Raw genomic sequence first — 6,811 nt, 5'->3', positions numbered from 1 at the left:
ATTCTGATAATCATTTTTTTATTCGGTTATGTTTCAACCAGACCTTTTTCATTCCTTTGTTCAAATTTATACACAGGGCGTGTAAAAAGTAAGTGTAAAAACCATCGTAGCGTGACTCTACACCTCTGGAAATTTGTAAAAAAAGTTTCCATTAATCTGTTTCGTCCCTACAATATAGATATATTTTTAATTTGTGCTTGAGACTGTTTAACCAAAAATTACAGTACTGGTAAGTTGTGTTTATCGATGAAAATTGTTAAAATAGAATAAAATCACGTAAACACTCGAGTAACACCCTAGCATGGAAAACTACAGATTGTAAAGAAATACCAAGCGTAAATAGATTATCTTACTAAACAGAGGTTCTCCAGAAGCTTATTAGTTCACTGTAAACGAAGCACACGAACGAGACAAATATACAACGCTGTACTTCCATAGGTCGTTAATTAACTAAACATAAATTTACTCACTCTCGGTGAAACTTAAACTCGGTGAAATTTTGTCTTCTTTGCAAGACTATCCAAATGTGTTTCTATTCTTCCCAGAGCTAAAAAATTAATCAATTACTTTAGATGGTAATCAAGTACGTTAAGTCAATCTTCAGTTACTCAAATTACAGTAGAACCTCCGCAATATGAACAAATTGGAAGACAAAAGTGTTCGCATAAGAGAATTCTCGCATTACAGAAGGACAAACGGTTAGCACTCAATTTGACTTATACGTAGAATACAAAATCAGAAAGACGGTACTCTTCGACCGATCTTCTTTTTAACGAAATCAATGAAATAAAGAAATGAAACCTAAAATTTTGTTGGCAGCTAAATCCCGTTCCTTTTGGTCTTCGAACTATATAAGTTCTGTTTCCAAACCCGTAAATGCCTCGAAATGAGATGGTAAATCTTCGTTAATCGTTAAAAAGACGAAGATGACCTTCAAATCTTCATTTGATGGAAAATATTCATCACCATGTAACGGTCATCTAGGAATCAAACATCTTTTATTCGAAACGAAATTTATTTCTCCTTAACTTCAAAATTGAAAAAACTGTTAACGTGGCTCGCCTTGGGTGTCGCCATCCTGTAAATCTAATTTATTAATATATTAATAAATATAAAGATAAGCGATATAATATAACAAAAATTTGTAGCAATTTACAAATGGTATGTGAAAATGTTAGCAAAGATTACATTAGAAAATTGATAAATAACATATTACCGAGTTAAATATTTATTTAAATCAAGCAGTTTAAATTAACTAACAACATTTTTGTAATTAAAGATAACGATATCCAGTTGTGCAACTTATCCGCGTAATTTTGTCCATGACTGTACAGATAATACGTTTATAAAGAGAACTATAGGAAAAATGTAAACAAGATCAATAGCCAAACACTCGATGAATATATAATGCGAGGAAAGTGCTTCGTCATTGCGGTTGATCGGAAAATTCAACGTTACAGAGGAGGTTAGCTGTGTTTATAGCTGGACTCACCCTCTCGAGATCACCGTTTCCCCTTCGTCGCCATCATTCTGAGCAATTATTCGCAGCCGAAGGGAAACGCGTATGCCGATCTCTGCCGAACTCTGTTCAAAGATATTGCTGGCCCCCTCCTAGGGCTCGCTTTACATCCAGCAGGCTTCTATGGGGAACACAGGGTCGGTACGTGCGATGCACGACTCGTACTTTCGTTTCTATGTATTCGATAGTCGCGTATATATTAGAAAGCCGTGCATGTATACGTTCGCGAGGCCATAGAACAGCTCTGCAGCAACTGCGCCAAACTTCGAATTAGCGCCGACGACGAACTTCGAGATTTACAGTACAACTGCGACCTCCGCGAACGCCACCACTGAAAGAATTCCACCTCCCTTTAAGATATATATATCTATATATGTATGTATGTATGTACGAATGTATGTATGTATGCGCAAGGGTATAGCCACGCGCATTGTCACCTTTAAACTTTAAACACGCCTATCCTCCTTGCGGTATTTTTCGTCTACTCGTTACATCTATGGTAAATAAATAACTAAAATTTACTTCATATTTCGTTATATTAACGTTTCAAACGGTTAATCCTAGAGTATATACCGTAAAATACGTTTATTCAAAGATTTCTACATGTAGGTAGGTTTGGCAAGGCTTCTTCGTATATAATTTCATATATAACGTTATAATAGTGTTTTTTACAAATCATACTATAAATTACTTTTATCAGAAATAATTTCTTGCTCGTCGTTTCACATTTCTATAAAATTATCTCGTATACCGTATAGTATATCTCAAAATACAGCGCAAATACATAGAATGCCATAGCCAAGAAAGAAAATCCACGTTCAAACGTTTCATGAAACGCGGAGACACTTAACGCGGGAACGTAGAATTTAGGTATAGAAATCAGTTACTAGACGAGAATATCCTAGAAAGCCTTCTAATGGCAAATACGTTATCCCCACAGCTGAAATGCAGCTTCTTCAGTTACATGCCTCGTGGATGTTAACGAAACCAGTGTAATAACAATTAGTAGTAAAAGGGAGACGTACATACTTTAAGACGAAACCAGCGCACACGCGAGCAATTGCTTTCGCAACAAAGATTTGTTTGAAGGATATAGTGTAACTGAGTTTCAGAGATACTCAGATGTAATTTACTTTGTGTTTACTCAATGAACGAAATTCTACCGATTTGTCTATTTCTTCAAACACAATTAGATTTATACATATATACATATTAAAATACAATTGGACATTTAATAACAAACATATTAGGCAGATTAAACTCAAGAATTATTAATTATTAAGATCAGTGGTTTAAAGATTACAATGATTATGACATTATCTGTATCGGAATAATCATCCCGTTGCAATAACACATTAGACCGATAAGACAATTTATTATTAATAATTTCATACGTTGAAATTTAGAATATACGTATATTTATAAGGCTATATTCCTTCCAATTAGAGATATTTATAGATTTCAATTTTTGAATATCGAAAACAAAAATTTCGACATATTGCTAGCAAGACAGAATACCGGCGTTATGCCAAGTTATTATACCGAAGTTTGAAAAATATTCTTTTTACAATTAATGGTGAAACGAACATTTTTAAAGTTAAATTCGGACTGGCATAAATGCCATTCAGATTCAACCTACAGACGAAAGAAATGTGGTCTGCATTGGTGGACGGCTCATTTATCGATAATGGACAACAAACACGTGGAAACATTTTAGACGATTGATAATGTGTATAGAACATAAGAAAAGATGCAAAATTCGGCCTGGTAATTACTCCTAATAAAATAGATATAGTATATAGAACGAAAAGAGATCATTTACTTATTTGAAAAACAAAGCGTCAGCTCTAAAAAATAACTTTCTACACTGGCAATATCAACGTATACTTTTAACGCGCGAAAACCTTGGAATAAATAATATGACGTCGAAATATGTTGTATATATATCTAAAAAATAACTTTCTACACTGGCAATATCAACGTATACGTTTAACGCGCGAAAACCTTGGAATAAATAATATGACGTCGAAATATGTTATATATATATCGGAGATGGAGGGACATCGGGACCTTTCTTTAGGATGTTCGGGAAAAACCCAATATCCCAATCCAGATGTTTACGACATGTTTTTTCTATTTATTTATTAAAATTTACAATCAATTCTCGCTTTGAGAATTTTCAGTAATTTTTTCTGGCGTGGCGCATTGACATGGCTAATTATTTATAATAAGTTAATACTTATTATAGATAAGTATAATTTATAAGTAAGTATTGTAAATAAGTAAATATTACTTAATTTAAATAACTAATTGAATCTAACGTTTAGGTCTAGCGGGTAGTGTCTCTTCAGTCTGCGGATCTGGTCCGACGTATCAAGTAGTCCAGTAATTAAGGGGTTTCGGTGTTTGTTGACTCTTTTGCTATATCTGTCGCTATATTTTGCTATTTCCTCTTTGACTGTTGGTATCTTGAGGTCGCGATGTATTAGTTCGTTGGTGACATACCAGTGAAATCCCTTTTATAGGAAGTTCCTTGATTGCTTTATTGCCTATTAGGTCGTGCCCTGCTGCTTTCTTGGAATTTAGACGATTGATTGATTCTATAATCTCTGCAGAAGTGAAGGATTCAATAGGAGAGATTTGGAAGGGAGAGTGCAGGTATTCAGTAATGTCCGCGGCAGCTTTGGAGGAATGGGGTCTAAATATTTTAGACAAGTATTTAGCAAACAGGTTGGCTTTTTCTATAGGACTACGCACCTATTCACCTTGCGGACGACGGATTGGAGGGATTATTTGCGGGGGGCGCGTGAGTTTCCTGGAAGCCTTCCATAGTGAGTAGTTGGAGTCAGTTGTGGGGGACAAATTGGCGAGATATTTATGAAAACAGTCATTTTTATAATTTTTGATGATTTTCTCCGATGTTCTATGGGTCTGCCATACTCTTCTTAGTCTACGTTTTTCTGCCATTTTTTTTTTAATATGTAATGGGGATATACACTTTTACTGATAGAAGTCTTAGTAGGTGTGGAGGAGCGGGTAGCGTTTACTATGCTCGTGTTTAAGTATTCCGTGGCTGCTTCGATATCTTCATTAGTTTTTAGTGAAGTTAAGGCTGCAGTTGAGTGATTAAAGACTTCTCTAAGGAGCTGCCAGTTGATGAGTTGGTTATGAATAAAGCCATTAGGTGTATTCTCGATAATCGTTGAACTGACTGTTACTGTCACGGGGGAATGATCAGAAGAGAGATCAGCCGAGGAGTTGATTTAGACGTATCTTGGCGAGATATTTTTAGTTATGAAGAAGTCAAGTAGATCAGGTATTTTGTTAGTGTCTGTGGGCTGGTGTGTGGGTTCGTATGTGGTGAGGTAGTTGAGATTGTTGGTTATTATGCTGTTTAAGAGATTTTTGCCTCATACTGTGACCAGTCTGCTGCCCCATTGGGTATGTTTGGCGTTATAGTCTCCTCCAGCTATGAATCTATTGCCCAGGGTGTCAAGGAAGTTATCAAAGTCTTCTTTGGCGATGGAATGTCTGGGAGGGCAGTATACTGCTGAAGTGGTGATTGTACCATGGCAGTCTTCTATTGGTACGTTTGTTGCTTGGAGGTAGTCTTTCTGGAATGATGGAAGTTCGTAGTGCTTAATGCTGGATTTGATTATGATTCCGGTGCAGCCGTGGGCCTTTCCACTGGGATGTTGGGTATGGTAGAAGTTATAACCATTTATTTTTAGATAGTTTTTGTCGGTGAAGTGGGTTTCAGATACGAATATTACGTCGATTTGCTGCTGTTTAAGGAAGAGTTCTAGTTCAAATTTGTGTTGAGCTAGACCGTTGGCATTCCAAAGAGCTATGCGTCTTGGTTTTATTTTGCGTCGGGGCGTATTAATTTATCCATGATGAGTGTCAATAGTGATAGCAAATTATTTATTTGTTCAGATTGTTTTTCTATTAGCTTTTCAAGTCTAGAGACGTTGTCTGTGTTTTGTGAATTGGGGACACTATTTTGAGAATGGTCTCTGTGGCTATTCGGATTATTTTGGTTTCCTTGTACTGCTTGGGCATAGGAGATTGAAGTAGTAGTGTATTTAGGGGGACTGGGTATTTGATTGGTTGTCTCATTGGCTCTGAGTTTAGGATACTTATTTATATGTAAGGTTTCGTAGGCTGAGCAGCCTTTGTAGTTAGCAAGATGGTCACCTTGACAGTGGATGCACTTCGCTGGGGTTTCCGGTGATTTAGTGTACTGGTCAGTGGGGTGTGTACCTGCACATTTAACGCAGCGGAAGGTATGGTTGCAGTATTTCTGCGTGTGACCGTGCCTTTGGCACCTTTTACATTGCACTATCTCTTTTTTAACAAGCGGTGGTTCGAATTTTACTATTGAGTTCATTAAACGACTGATGTTGTATATTTCCTTATTGTTAGGCTTTTGTTTTATGTCAATAAAAAATAAGGATGACGGGGCTTTCGAGACTCTATGCCTTATGTTACTAACGTTGATTACTTCGTGACCGTCTTTTAAGAGTTCGAATTTCAGTTCATCTATATTTGCTGAGTGGTGGATGTTGCGTAGAACCACTCGGAAAGGTCTTTCGTGTTTGAGCTGGTATGTATGGAAGTTGGCATTCATGGTCTTTAGTAGTTTTGTGAGTCTTCTATATGCATCAGGGTTTGTCGGCAGGATTTTTACTTTGTTATTGTTTGTTTTTAGGTTGTAGTCCTCTTTGGAGATATCTCTCTATGGACTTAATCATCGTTTGTATGTCGATGACATCACCAAAAAATATTGGTGGGGGAGGGGAATTTCTTTGGGTGCTTTAGTTTGTTGGTGGGTCTGCAATTTCCATGGAGTCGTTTGTGGATTCTAATATGGCGTATCTATTGCATGTGGTTACTTGATTTGTTGACTGTTCGTTCTGGGCGGCGTTTGTTTTTATTTTTGATGCTTCTATTTTTCGCTTTTTAGAGTTTTTGGCGTCATTAGTACGGGGGATCTGTTACACTTTTGCCACGGAGGAGGCAGCGCGGAGTAATTGTGGATTTGCTCAGGAGAGCCTGGTCGTGATTCCTGAGCAAGTTAATTCAAGTTGAATAACTAATCGAGAGGCTATGAGGCTAGGATTCGGGTAGAGGTTAGGAGCATAGGAATGTTTCTCTAAAAGATAGGAAATACTTGGTTGTGTTCACTTTCGACGGATGGGTGACGCGTGTTATTTTACGAACTTCACAGAGCACTAGATACACGTCTGCACGCTTCGGCACTCAACAGCGAACTGACAACGACATTTAAGC

Source organism: Bombus vosnesenskii, unplaced genomic scaffold (genome assembly GCF_011952255.1).
Source record: "Bombus vosnesenskii isolate JDL3184/JDL3185 unplaced genomic scaffold, Bvos_JDL3184-5_v1.1 scf7180000015105, whole genome shotgun sequence".
NCBI lineage: Eukaryota > Metazoa > Arthropoda > Insecta > Hymenoptera > Apidae > Bombus > Bombus vosnesenskii.
Note: the sequence above shows the minus strand (reverse complement) of the source record.